Consider the following 15,167-nt stretch of genomic DNA (forward strand, 5'->3'; position numbering starts at 1 on the left):
CACGCGTAACCCGCGGAACGATTTTTATCAGAATATTGTCAGAATTATGTGTCAATACGATTTTACCAAGCAGATGTTAATGATGTTGCCAGAAATGTTTCAGAATGATTTTATCAAGTTACTAAAACTTGTGAACTCACTCAGTTTATACTGATTCAAATGTTTTTACGTGTCTTTCAGGAGATAACTAGGTAGCGCAGGGAGTCACACTTAGAGCACCACACGCTGAACATCTAAAACAAGCTTTTTGGAAGATTTTGGTTTTATCCCCTCGATGCGCACGGTTACCCGCCGCGCAAGGGGATATAGCGAGGAAATCTTCAGTTTTATACTTGGATGTTTCTTTTTGTAATCTTTGAACGATGTAATGTGTTTGTACTAAACTCCTCATGCGCAATAAAAATCTTTGAATGTTTTGCAATGGCCCGTGCTTAATTATCAATCCCCACTCGTGCGCGCCCGGCTGTTTCCGCCGCTCAGGGCCGGGTGTGACAAAATCGTTCCGTTCGTCTATTCGCGGGACGAGTTTACGTTGAAATACCGAGTTTTTATGTCCTACCCATCTCCCACTATCAAATATAACCCATAACACCTTCGCATACCTTGCAATACGTCAAATTAAAACCTGCAAAAACCTTGTGTTCATCAGGCAAAGTTGCCGTCACTATTCGTAGGGTTTAGGCGAAGATATTAGTTTAAGCGAAGTTATCATTAACTTCGCTTGTCTCACAAGTTCGCTTGAATTAAGCGAAGTTAACATCAGGCGAAGTTAAGAAAGAAGCGAAGTTAGGAAGCGAAGTTAATCTCAAGCGAAGTTGAGAACAACTTCGCCATCTGAGTAAGCGAAGTTGTGGAAAACAAGCGAAGTTAAGCTTAAGCGAAGTTAGGCATAACTTCGCCTACTGGTCACTGTTCAGAAATAAAAAAAAAATGGTGTTTTCAAGTCGTGTTTCTCTGAACAATGACTTCGATAAACATTACGGAACTTGTGAAAATGGAAGTTGAAGCCGGTTCAGCTACTAAGGCCCCAAAAATGCTAAAGGGTACCGATTTCGTGGCTTGGAAAGATCGGTTTGAGCAGTATGTTAAATATCAAGATGCTAAGATGTGGGTGTGCATTCAAGATGGATACATTCCACCAACGGCCTTGTTTGAGGGTCGTGATCAGATTAAGAAATACAATAAGATGGTAGAGGAAGAAAAGAAGATGTATGAGGCAGAGAGTAAAGCTCATGAAGCAATCACCATGGCTCTTCCACAAGAAATTCTACACACCTTCAAGAAATACAAAACTGCTAGAGAGCTATGGGAAGCTCTAGAAAACCGATATGAAGGTAATGTGGGGATACGTGCATCCAAGATTAAGCTACTAAAAACCCAATTCTCGGTGTTCAAATATTTGAAAAATGAATCACTTGATGATATCATCACAAGATATTATCACCTGATGACCGAACTCAACAATTACTCCATTGTATACAAAGAAGAGGAGATAGTAGAGAAACTTCTTGATGCTCTTCCACCGAAATGGGAAATGTACACGGTTTTTATGAGAGAAGATAAAGAGTTTGCCGATATTGATTTGGAAACAGCAGTCAATAAGTTACGAACTTTTGAACTAAACATGGTTCGGAAAGAGACACCAACTGATCAGGTTCAGGATCCGGGAATGTACGGTGCAAAAGTTAGTTCAAGCTCAAGTTCAAAGTCAGAATCCTCTGCTTATTACTCAAAGGGAGAATCAAACTCAAATTCAACTCAAGATGGTCATGTGACTCTCAACATGGATGGTGATGTATGTTTCGTAGCTGCAGGAAAGAATTCTTCAAAACCTCAAGCCACAACTGGTAACTGTTCATCAAATGTTCCAACCAACAACTACTCTCAGATGCCCATGAGTGTTAAATCAGCTGAACAGCAGTTTGCTCTCTATGCATCCTTCATTGCATCTTACGAAAACTACATCAAAGGTAAAATTGTCGACCCTGCAACTTTAGATGAAGACTATGATCAGATCGATGCTAATGATCTGGAAGAGATGGATCTGCAGTGGCAGATAGCGATGATAGTAAGAAGAGTTAAAAGGTTCATGAAGAAAACGGGTAGAAAGTTCATTGGCGAAAGACCAGGGTTTGATAAGTCAAAGGTTCGATGTTATAACTGTCAACAAAATGGTCACTTTGCTTAGGAATGCACAAATGAAAGAATCGAACGTAGTCAGAACAGGCCTACACAACAGAATGGGGGAGGTAGTGAGAATAGGGCGATGATATCTAGACAGAATGGGGGATACAACTGGAATCTGCAAGTTGAGGAAGTGTTCGAACAGGCCAACTTGGTAAACATCGAAACTAGAGGAAGCGACAGAGAGATGAGAGAAAATCAAGCTTACATGGCAGAAGTGAACGATCAGTCTCTAAGGTAAGTTCTGAACTTCATTGTATGAAATGTGAAAATCTGTCTGAACAATTGAAAAGAGTAACTGATTAGTTTGTTAGTTTGGACGCTCAATTTAAAACGCTAAAAGAAGATCATCATTACACTAAAACTAGAGAAAACAGTTACTCGGTAAAAATAAAAGCTAGCGAAAAAAATATCAGAAGTCTTAAAGCCAGTCTAGCAGAAAAAATACAAGTAATTGATCTTAGTTATGAAGTGTTAGAAGAAAACACCAAACTAATTGCTGAAAGGGATAAACAGATAGCTGATTACCAGGTAAAAGTGGTGGAACTAAACAGAAAAATTGAACAGTTTAGAAATTCCTCCGCAATGCTTGATCACATCGTGAGTGTTCAACGTTCCCCAGCTAAAAAGGGGGGAATTGGATATTCTGAAGTTCCACCACCATATAACCATAACTATACATATGATCCTACCAATCAGAAATCTGTTGATGTTGAGATTAGTCAGACAGTTCCTGTCAAAGTTTCGATTAAAGAACCTGAAATAGTAAAAGCGAAACGAGTAAGCCTGTTTCAAATGTTTAGATTTTTGTTCCTAGTTCTGTCTCATCAAATTCGGACAAGACATCCGAATCTAGTGAGATAAAAGAAGAGGTAGTGTTACTATAACGTGAAAAGAACTCTCCCCTAAACCCGTTTGTCCCACCATATGTTAGACAAACGAATAGCAATGCAACCTCAACATCTAAAACAACTATTGAGACGAAGGTTGAACACAGGAGTTGTTTCAGATGCAATCAAATAGGACACCTGATTGCTGATTGTCCTCTAAATCAGAGATTCAGGAGTATGAGGCCTCAGAAAACTGAGAATAAAACGAAGAGAAATTATTATAATGGTAAGAATGCTAACTCATCAAAGTTCAGACATTGGACTAAACCAAGATTTCAAAGATATCAATCTCAGTTTTTCCCAGTTAACAACCAAACCAACAATTATAACTCAGTTAATCCACTATGGTTTGGATGGCCTCATAGTCAATTCTCAAGAAGGTATCCTATCAGAATTTACAGAAACTACTCTCAAAATGCCTTTGGGCAATCAAAGTACGGGATGCCGTTTAACAGATTTAATCGACCCAAGACCAGTAGGTCTTGGGTCCCCAGATTTTAATCTTTTTGTTAACTGTGTAGGAACAGTTGAACAGACTGTAAACAATCGTTGGGTTGTGGATAGTGGCTGTTCCCGGCACATGACTGGTAACAAGAATTTGTTACACGAATGGAAACCTGTTCAAGGAGGTAGGGTAAGTTTTGCTGGAGAGAGTGGTGGTAGAATTACTGGTATTGGAACTGTGACAAATGGTAAAATGAAGTTAGAGAAGGTGAATTTTGTTGAGGAGTTGAAGCAAATTTGTTGAGCGTGTCTCAGATTTGTGACAAAGAGTACACGGTGCACTTTACTAAAAATGAAGCAATTGTTCTGTATCCTGGTTTCAAGATACCAGAGGCATGGGTGGTGATGAAAGCTCCATGAGAAAAGAACACATATGTAATGGATATGAGGTCAACTGAGATGGCAACAGAAGAATCATGTCTTCTGTCAAAAGCAACTGAATCAGAGTCTGAGTTATGGCATCGAAGAATGGGGCATATACATCTTCAAAAAATGAACTACATTGTCAAGAATGGTCTGGTGATTGGTGTTCCCTTGAAGAATTTCAACTTTGAAGACCAATGCTTATCGTGCAAGAAGGGAAAGCAACATAAGAAACCTCATCACACCAAGAAGGTTTATTCAATTGTCAGTACCCTAGACCTACTTCACATGGGTCTTTTCGGTCCCGTGAATGTAAAGAGTCTAGGTGGAACATCATACTGCTTGGTAATAACAGATGATTACTCTCGATACTCTTGGGTATACTTTCTGAAGACGAAAGATGAGACGGTTCAGTTGGTAATTAACCTGATTACCAAGGTTGAAAATATTATGGGAAGAAAGGTTAAGTACATCAGGAGTGATAATGGAACAGAGTTCAAGAACTACCAGATGGAGATATTCTGCTTACAGAAAGGGATAGACCACCAGTACAGCGCCCCATATACTCCGCAGCAAAATGGAGTGGCTGAGAGGAAGAACAGGATGCTAATTGTAGGAGCCAGAACCATGCTGGCTGATGCTAAACTTCCCGTGGTGTTCTGGGCTGAAGCTGTTGCAACAGCCTGTTATATCCTTAATCGTGTTTTAACTGTTAAAAGATTGAATAAAACTTGTTATGAACTTATGCATGGTCGAAAGCCAAACTTGAATGGTCTCGAACCATTCGGGTCCCCATGTACGATATTAAAGACAAACTCTAAATTTGGTGAGAAAGCCGACGAAGGTATTTTAGTCGGATATGTAGTTGGGACAACCAACAGACGAGTCTTTAATATATCGACCAGCAAGGTCGAGGTGGTATGTAACACTGACATCACAAGTTACAAACCACCAAAGCCTAGCACGGGACCCGCTGAAGCTTTTGACTATGATAAACTGTTCAAATCTTTTAATGTGCCTTACTTGGATTTTGCAGAAGTTGATGAGAAAATTGCTTCACAGATTCTGTATGATGAGGAAGAAAATATTGAGCAACGTCCGCGATACGATGAGTGTCATCCTTCCTCGTCAAGAACCCCTGATATTCCTGCTGCCTCTACTGAGGAAGAATTCTACAATCCCTTTCACTCTCAACACCAATCACCCATTGATGAACTCTCTTCGAACTTGGAAAACAATCTGGAAGTCAGTACGGTTCCGACTATTGGAGTTAACAAAAATCATCCTTTGGAGAACGTGATAGGTGATCTGTCCGATGGTGTACAAACAAGACGAAGCTTGAATGAGCACACCTGTGTTTACGCAAGCATTAAGGAAACTGGTATCATTAATGAGTGCGTGTACACCTGCTTCATCAGCCAGATTGAACCAAAGAACTATCAAATGGCTCTCAAGGTTAGCTCGTGGGTCGAAGCCATGCAAGAAGAGTTAGCCCAGTTCGAGAAGATGGAAGTGTGGAAATTAGTTGCAAAACCGAAAAATGTGCATGCTATTGGCACAAAATGGGTCTTTAAATGTAAGAGAGATGAGAAAGGAATAATCATAAGAAACAAGGCGAGGCTGGTAGTAAAAGAGTTTAATCAGCAAGAAGGAATCGACTACAATGAAGTGTTTGCTCCTGTGGCGAGATTGGAAGCGATTCGACTATTTTTGGCATTTGCTGCACACAATGACATGAAGGTGTTCCAACTAGACGTGAAAAGTGCCTTTCTGAATGGTAAAGTCGATGAGGTAGTATACGTTGAGCAGCCTCTGGGTTTTCATGACCCTGACTTTCCTGATCATGTGTACAAGCTGAGTAAAGCGCTAAATGGACTACATCAGGCCCCTCGTGCCTGGTACGCAACCTTATCAGATTACTTACTTGAGAATGGGTTCGAAAGAGGAAAGATCGACAGCACGCTGTTTGTCAAGAGAGAAGGGCGAGATTTTCTACTAGTTCAAGTCTACGTGGACGACATCATATTTGCTGCATCAAAAGTCGCCATGTGTCAGGATTTTGAAGAAGTGATGAAAAAGAGGTTTGAAATGAGTGCAATGGGTGAATTAACTTTCTTTTTAGGATTGCAGGTTGATCAGAAGAAAGATGGGATGTTCTTCCATCAAACTAAATATGTCCAAGACGTTCTCAAACGCTTCAAGATGGAGGACAGCACTCCATTTGATACTCCGGTTTGCGTCAACCACAAACTGGGTGCTGATTCGGACAGTGATGAAGACGTGGACCCCACCCAATATCGAGCAATCATAGGTTCTTTAATGTATTTAACTGCATCTAGACCTGATATTATGTTTGCAGTTTGTCTCTGTGCTCGATTTCAGGCGAGCCCAAAGGAATCTCACATGAAGGGAGTGAAGAGAATACTGCGGTATCTCAAAGGCAAGCCGAAGCAGGGATTTTGGTACACGAAAGGGGGAGACTTGGATTTGGACTTGGAAAGGGGGAGACACGAAAGGCGAAGCAGAGTACATGGCAGCATCGAACTGCTGCTCCCAGGTTCTTTGGATACAACAGCAATTACGCGATTACGGTCTGGATTTCACTCAAACTTCTATTTGTATTGATAACACTGCTGCAATCTCAGTAACTAACAATCCCGTAAAACATAGCAAAACTAAACACATTGACATTCGTCATCATTTTATACGGGATTGTGCTGAGAAGAAATTAATAGTGCTCGAAAAGGTTGATTCGTTAGATAATTTCGCTGATCTTTTTACTAAAGCGTTTGACAGAGCTCGTTTTCAAAATCTTGTGGAGCTTAATGGGATGATCAATCCAGAGTAACCGTATTTTTCGTTTTTATGTAAAAAAAAAAAAAACGTCACTATCGCTTAGAATTATGTCGGTTGCTTCCGTTTGAAGGACATATCTTCGGATGTGTTTGGTCCTCACTTCTACCAGTAGATTATGAGGATAGCAATTAACCAGATGACTGAAAGTGACCGGGGCGGTTTATGATGTGTTTTTATTCTTTCGCTGAAAAATAGTCGTTCATACTTAGTTAGAAGGACACATATTCGTATGCGGTCGGTCCAGCAGATCCATTGGATCTTCAGGATAGCCGTTTACCTGAAGAATTTGACTTGATCGGGGCGATAGAATTTAAAATTTTTTTTGGGAGATGATATAATTTTTCAAGTCTACAACTTCGTAAGAAGTTTCTATACAATGTTTCTAAGAAAATTGATCCAACCTTGGGAAGTGATACACAAACTATTTCTGTGTGCTTAACTAGTGAAGTTATTAGGCCTAAAAGACTCTAGAACAGTCATTGTATGTTATGGTAGCTTTTTATGGTGCGTAAAAGTTAAAGTGATACTAACTAAATCTTCTCGATTTAAAGGGAAGACTCATTAAGAGTTGTGTATGTCTCCATATACATCTTTCTGAATGATAGGCAGAAAAGCGATTACCAAGTCATACACGAGCCCGTGAGTGTTCTGATTTCTGAGAAGATAGTGTGTCTAGTACCTGCAGTGATCCAGATTCGGGACTTGCAGTAGTCTACTGTTTGAAGCTTTGTAAATCTTTATTATTTAAAAAAAAATGATGATGTTAAGCCTTCTGAAGCCTATTATGTTATACTTATCAATCAAGAGGCAAGAAAAAGAAAGGGATGAAGACTCTAAAGATCAGATGTACTTACTGTTTAATCAGACACTACGGGTCGAGGTCAACTCGGGGTGACTTGGGGAAAGCCAAATACGGTTTGAGAATAGATAGGAGACATCACTTCTCTGATGTGTTGTCCATTATATTTTTTGCTTAATTGAACCTAATCCGTATCACAAAAGCGATGAAAACCATACTAAGTTGTTTACCTGCTTACAACCTGTTTCTTTATGTAATAATGCCGCTGAACATGGATCTATGTGACAGCCACTTAATTAGTATGATTCCTGTTCGGATCTTTTCTAAAACATGCTGGTCCCCGACAAGACTGAAATTTGATCCCGTTTACTTAATTTCTAAAATTTTCATTGCATATTTTGTTTTATGGTTGAAAACTTGGTTACTTGTTCTTTGATCGTAACATTTAATCTTTAAAGGAAATTATTAAAAGATAATTGCATTGTATTCAAAGTATGAGGGCCTGTTATGTAAATTTGATGCTAGGCGAAGTTGTGCAGGGTAGGCGAAGTAGTTAAGGGGCGAAGTTATGGATAAGCGAAGTTAACCATAACTTCTCCTGGGCATATTCAGATCTATATAAAGGTCAACTTAGTCAAATCTTTTATACTTTTCACAAAACCTAAGCGAACTTATCACATAAACCCTCGGCGAAGTTATATCTCGAATCAAAACTTATTGTTTATCTCCGTTTTAATCCATGTTAAAGGTGTGTAGGGTCGAGAGACTTATAATTAGTGTCAATGTCGTTAATTAAATGTCGTTTTGGTCCGATTTCGGATCTCGTTCATGCAAATCATTACACACCCGCTTTTCAAACTCATTTTTAATGTGTTCGTAACTAATGTGATCGTCTAGATCTCTTTAGTATCATGTCTTTATTGTCCACAATCACCAAATTCACCAAATTCATATCATCTGGCCTTCTGAACACTCGCCGTTTCAGTTCAGGCGAAGTTATAGTTTAGGCGAAGTTGTTCCCAACTTCGCCTTAGACTTAACTTCGCCTGCTGCTTTGACTTTTAACTAATCAGGGGCGAAGTTGTTCAAGGGGCGAAGTTATCCTTAACTTCGCCTTTTCCCTAACTTCGCCTGGTGCTATACACATTATTTAAATGTTAATCTGTTATCAGGCGAAGTTATTGTATAGGCGAAGTTGTACTCAACTTCTCCCTAAGTCTAACAAAAGTTTATCTTAACTTCGCTCATGGTAATAGGCGAAGTTATGAATTACTTTGACGATTTTCTAACTTAGTCCGTTTGTTATGAAGATATGGCAGCCGTAGCAGGAGCCGGTGGTGCTGGTGGTGACGAAGGTGGTGATAACAACAGTCAGTTCTTTCTGGGGCACAATATGTACATAACACTAGACCCGGATGCTAGCGGTGTTGATGATTATCGCGAGATCATCACTTTTCTTATTCGCTCGCATATCTTCCATGCAATTACTACAACTCTGCCCATTTCTCTGCCGAACATAGATGACTTCTGGCAGACGGTTGAATACGATTGTAGAGTCGAGCCGCCAGTCATGCGCGCAGTTTGTTGGATCAATGGTGCAGTTCTCATCGGAACAGATAAGGGTCGCCTTGCAGTTTGGGAATGAAACGAGAGATGATCCTACAGACTTTGTTGCTCCATTTAAAGATGGTGCTTTTTTAAGAATGGGCTAATCTGGTCCATTGGGTGACACTCAGAGACGTAAGGGATTTTTGTTGGATCAATGGCGTTTTCTCATGCATGTGATGATCGTATGCATGTCGGGTCGTAAGGCTGGTACGGACGGGATAGGTGCGACGATGCAGTCGGCAATGACACCACTGACTTACAACAAGCGTTACAGCTTCAGTCAGATGGTGTTTTATGAGATAGACCGTCAGAGACGTGCGGTAGCTCGTGAACGATTCTTGATGTATCCAAGATTCTTACAAATGATCTTGAATCATGTGGCACCTAAACTACCTCAGCGCCGTCCCATTCGATATGTAGTGAGCGTTAGCAAGAGGATATTCGCACAGTGCAGAGCGTCGAGTGCTCGAAGTAAACCAGAGCTTCGTCCACGACATACTCCGCTTTTTGGTTATTTGATCAACCCGGCGTATGTTGCTCTTCATGCGGACGAGTTTCGGGATCCGGCACCGCAACAGGCTGTTGTTTCCCAACCACCACCTGTGGTACAGCATGCATTGCCTGCTGCTCCTGTTGTGGCACCGGAGGAACAAGTAGCCCTTGAAGCTGCTTTTGGTGGCCAAGGATTTTTTGATATGGAACGAGTTGATCCTGAGGCAGAGGTTCAGGTCTCAATAGTAGAGGTTTCTGGTGTTGAAGTGTCAATGGTAGCTACGTCTGTAGCTGATTCTGAAAGAACCGACTCTGACTTCTCAGGTGATGATGTTGCTGAAGCAAGTCAGATACTGGTCGCCCAAGAAAGAATTCATGGAAAAAGAAAGAAAGATACAGATGACAGTGAGTCTGATTTTGAGGAGGAGTTGGGTCGTTTGATTCGTCGATCTAAAAGGGTTAAAACTGGTGAAGGATCGGGAGCTGGTGAAAGCTCGAGGGTGGTTCGTTTCTCTCCACCCGCCTTATCTGGTATGACTATGGTCCCTGCATCCATGACTGTGACAGGACCAATCACCTCGGATGTTCCCGTGGTATCTACATCATCTTCATTTGGCATTCCACCCACTACTTTTCAGTTTTCGGCTCCAGAAATTGTTTCTTTGCCACCTCCTACACTTAATCCATCGGGGGTTGTTGCAAGATTCGTTGAGTCGACACTGGTTGCCACTGCAAGGTTATCTGTTACAATACCATCTGCGGTTACTTATCAGCCTGTTTCTGATGTCCCGGCTACCTTGGGAATCCCTCCACCGTATGCTCAAGACATTTCTCATATGAGATTTGATTTTGATGCAACTTTATCTGACTCAGACAAGATAGCAGCTCTTGAAAGGGTCGTGGCAGAACAATCAAGAATCAACCTGATCCAGACTCACGCTATCCAGCGCCTTGTTGCAGAAAATCAGATTCAGTCATCCCTCTTGATTGAGCACGGTAAACTTTTTGATGCTTTACAACAGTTCTTAGCATCTCAGGTGGAGACGAGCTGCAAGGGCGATGAGTTGAGGACGAAGAAGAGAAATGATCAAGACGATGATCCCAATGCATCGAATGGTGCAGGTGGTGAGTTGCCAAGAACTGAACAAAGTCTTGAGACTTCCACATCTCAGGGGGAGTCAGCTGCTGCAACAGGTGGATCAGGGGGTGATGATGTGGTGGTAGTGGATGACAATATTGTAGGTGATGATGATGTGTTACCGGTTGAAGAGATTGAGAAAATAGGAGCTGACATTGTAATTGACAGTGAGATTGAAGAGGGAGAGATTGTGGAGGATAACGTTGAGCATGAGATTCCAGAAGTTGATAAGACAAATGTGGGTCATGATATGGGAAGTGATGAGACTGAATGGGAAGAGCAGCCGAAATGGAAAGAAGAATACGCTCAATGGTTTGTGAAGACAAAGAAGCCAGCGGTTCCTACTATGTTTAAAAAGAGTTATAATATCAAAGGGTATGCTGAATCGAAGAAGGGGATTATATGCTGGTTATATAATGAGCAGTTGAGGCTGTTTGTGATTAAACGTTTTGACGGAGTTCAGTACTTCAAAAGGTTGTTGAGATCATTGAATACCTTGCCGGAGTGTGAGGTGAAGGATTTAGCCAAGTTGGGGTTGATAAACAGAAGTGATGATAATATGGCTAGGATTATTGGGAAGATCGTTTGGAAAGAAAGTATAAAAGATAAAAAGTTCGAGTTGTTAAAACCGCAGAAAGGAAAGCTCGTTGAAGATAAAGACAGAGGAATGAGAGCTAATGGCAAGCCTTGGATGGTAATGAAGTATAAGCCGATCCGGTGTCTGAAAAAAGTACCGATGAAACTAATGCCCAAGGATGTCCTAAAGAATCTGAAATGGTGGTATGTCGACAGTCAAACAGCTGAAGCGGTTATGGAGGATGAAGATGAACAAGAGGTGCTGAGAGTGTATGATCCTATGCACTTGGTGAATTTGTCTCAAGCCGACTTGCAGGTGCTGAACGAGAAAAAGATATTCTATATTCCGGCACGGAATGATGAAGCCAAGAAATATCAGAGAGTAGTTTCCGTTTGTGTCAGAGAAGGCGTTCATGCTTGAAGACGGGTGACTAGAGTTTTGGGATTACAAGACACGTGATTGAAGTTAGAGATATGAAGCTACTGCCAAGGGGGAGTCTTTTGGTACATGATGTCAGTAGTTCAGTATCTAGTGTCTGTAATTGTGTTAGTTGGTTTTGTTTTTGTTTTTTAGTTAAGTTGTCTCACAAGTTCGCCTGATATAAGCGAACTTGTGGACAAGCGAAGTTATTGACAACTTCGCCTAGTCTGTTAGGCGAAGTTGTCGATAACTATATATGTTTAGCTACGACTTGTGTTTGTGAGAAGTTTTTCAGAACGTGTAATTGTGATTGGCATATCACGTGTAAAAGGAGTTGCAATACAACGTGTCCTTTGAGTATTGTAACGTGTATTTGTTCTTGGGTTTAACGTATATCGCATCCTACGCTCGTATCGTCTTACGTAGGGATTCCGCACCTACGTACTACGAGATATTTCCGTGTAGATCCGGCTGGGAACCTACAGGTTCTGAAGTGGCAGGCTACCATTTTGGCTCTTAGAAGCAAAAGGCTATACAATTGGACTGGTAGATCTCTCCTATCAGGTCCTAATGAAAGAATCAGATTTGACAAGTCAAAGGCCATTTGTTATAACTGCCAACAGTCTGGGCACTTTGCAAGAGAATGCAACCAGCCAAGAAACTTCCAAGTGAATCAATGCCGGAATCAACAGCCAAGAAACCAGTTCCAATATCAGCAGAACCAACCAAGAAACAACAACTACAACCCCAATTTCAACAATTATCAACAAGCCCCAATGAACAATCAACAGGTGGTGCCTCAGAACCAGAACTACCAAAGAAACAACCAAAACCTTCCAAATGTTCCAAATAAGCCTAACATAAAAAATCAAAATCAACCAAGAAATCAAGGGAATGTAGCACTGGCTGCACAACAAGAGGGGGATTTTGATTGGAGTAACCATGCAGATGATATCACCAAAGAAAATGTTGCATTGATGGTGGTAGTGGAAAATGAGGCTGGAACATCATCTTCTTAGGTACACTCAACCTCTAAAACTGATTTACATGAAACAATTAATGCTTTAAATGTAAAAGTAGACAAGCTAGAAGGTGAGTGTTTCTATTAACAAAGCATAATTAATGGGTACCAAGCAATTGATATAATCTATGAGGAAAAGATCAGAAGCTTGGAAGATGATTGTGTGAGTAGCTATAGAACTCAGTAAAGATATGTCACTGAGATAGATGGGTTAAAGAAAATGATTGTTGAAGAGAAGGAGAAGAACACCAAGTTGCAGGTTGAGATTGATTTTCTAAAGAACTTGGTGTCTATTGGAAACATTTTTGGTATTCAATACAAGATAAGAGAAGAAGATAAGTACAAAGTTGTTCCCCTACCTTTTAACAACAATTATTCTCTCAAGATTGACAAAGACAAAAGAGATACATATTTGAATCAATTCAGAGAAGTATCTCAAGATAGAGAAGAATTCATTGATAACTACAAAATGGTTGAAGTTAATGAAGAAGGAGAGTTTGTGGTGAAGGAAGAAGTGAGAGATGATAAGTCTATTGGAGTGCAAGTGTGTAAAGATGACTTCAATGAAGATGATTTGAACCAAGATGATCTAAGTGACTCAAGTTATCAAATCCATGCTGAAGAAATTCAGGCTGCTGAAAGAGGAATAAGATATCAAAAACCTGATTCAATAAACAAGATGCCTGTTTTACTCAGACTGACTCCCAAGATGGCAAAGATAAATGAAAGAATGAGAAGAGAGCATGTGTCTTTTGACATATGTGAAAGGTCAAAAGTAAGTTACAATGCTGTCAGACCACCAATCAGAACTCTGTTGAAGAGGTTAGATGAGAAGAACAAGAAAAAGGCAGATAAAACAATTGTTGGTGACAACTTCATTCTAGTATACCCTGTTTTCTCAAGTCATGAAGTGTTTGACATTGGAGAAGTTGAAACCATGGAGGAGTATGAGAAAATACAATCAAGAAACAAAGGAAATTTGGAAGAAGAGCCTTTGAATTTGCAGAAAATCATCTTTGTGAAAAGCAAGACTTGAAGACAAGATATCAAGATAAAAGAGTTTATTCCTTTCTCAATTGAGTTTGACAGTTTGAAGACTCAGAAAACACTTGGTGTCAAACCCCCTAGACCAAGTGAGAGGTTTAAGAAAGGAATTTCTCATGAAAAGTTTAAAAAGAAAGTATGGTGTAAAAATTGTGATGAATATGGTCACCATACTGATTTCTGTAATGAAAGATTCAACTTCAAGCCCTTTCATGTTCCAGATGAAACAAAATTTGGACAAGATTTTGTTTTGTACAAAAAAAAAATATGATGAGTATTTAGGAAAAGGGAAAGTGTGTGAGAAGGAGAAGGCTGTTAAGAATGTGCAAAAGATTGATAACAGAGAAAAGAATGTTGAAAAAGGTGTAGTGAAACCAAAGAAAAACATGGCTGAAGAAGTCAAAAAAGCAAATCTCCCAAGAAATCTGAAACTGCTGTCAAAAAGAACTTTCAACCTTTGAGAATTATCCCAAATCAAGACTCAAAATCAGTTAAGTCTGATAATTCTCAAGGATCACCAAGTGATGATAAGAAAGGAAAGAAAAATGTTTTCTCAAAAAAGAAACCAAAAGAACTAACTGGTGATGAAAATTTCCTATTGAAGCATGGTTTTGACCCTCAAGGATTTCTTTGGAAACCTAAGGTTGAAGTTTAGAAGGAAAAGAACTTTGACGTGAGAGATTATTCAAGCACAAAGGACTATGTAGTTCAAGGGAATGTGGTTATGAAACAGATAATTCAGATAATATTGAAACAGATAATGCACAACTTCATATGTGAAAACTCCAAGGGAATGTGGTCATGAGAGCCCATTACTCTCACACCCAATACTGCTACTGTTAATGAATCCGATGATTTGCAAGTTGAGATACCTTGCACTTCATCACTCAACTAATCAATTACTTTGATTTATGCATGAACCATCCACTCCACTAAATGAAGTATGGTATATGGATAGTGGGTGTTCTAGGCACATGACCTGTGACAAAAGGTCACTTGTCAACTATGAAGAGAAGTTTGAAGGTCCAGTAGCCTTTGGCAATGATGAGAATGGTGGTAAAATTGTTGTAAAGGGTATCTTAACAAATGGAAAAGTTACATTTGATAGTGTCTTCTATGTTGAGGGATTACAATATAACGTCTTAAGCATATCCCAGATGCGTGACAAGGGTTATAAGGTGGGATTTGATGATTCTCACTGTTTCATTCTTAGACCTGAGTTTGTAATCCCACCAGACATGATCATGGTGATGGCCCCAAGGAATGGCAAT

The sequence above is a fragment of the Bidens hawaiensis genome, unplaced genomic scaffold (genome assembly GCF_021521415.1).
Source record: "Bidens hawaiensis isolate Kalapana, Puna unplaced genomic scaffold, B.hawaiensis_p1.1 tig00000670_1, whole genome shotgun sequence".
In the NCBI taxonomy this organism is placed as follows: domain Eukaryota; kingdom Viridiplantae; phylum Streptophyta; class Magnoliopsida; order Asterales; family Asteraceae; genus Bidens; species Bidens hawaiensis.